We start from the raw sequence: 246 nt of genomic DNA, 5'->3' as shown, positions 1-246 counted from the left end.
AACCATAAATCTTGCGATGATTACATTTTTTAGCTTCAAGGTTTTTTTAATGCCATATGGAGTCAAATTATTGTTAATTTTTACATATATATTAGGGCTGTCGGTTTAACACGTTAACTTTATTTAATTAGTTATGAAAAATAACACATTAAAATATTTCAACGCAGTTATGCCCTAAAATTCAAGGTATTGGGGCAAAAAATGCTCCTGTAGTTTTTCTGTCTCATATTTATATGATAAGCGATA

This window comes from Labeo rohita, chromosome 20 (genome assembly GCF_022985175.1).
Source record: "Labeo rohita strain BAU-BD-2019 chromosome 20, IGBB_LRoh.1.0, whole genome shotgun sequence".
Lineage (NCBI taxonomy): Eukaryota > Metazoa > Chordata > Actinopteri > Cypriniformes > Cyprinidae > Labeo > Labeo rohita.
The sequence above is the reverse complement of the archived record's forward strand: the minus strand, read 5'-3'. Positions refer to the sequence as shown.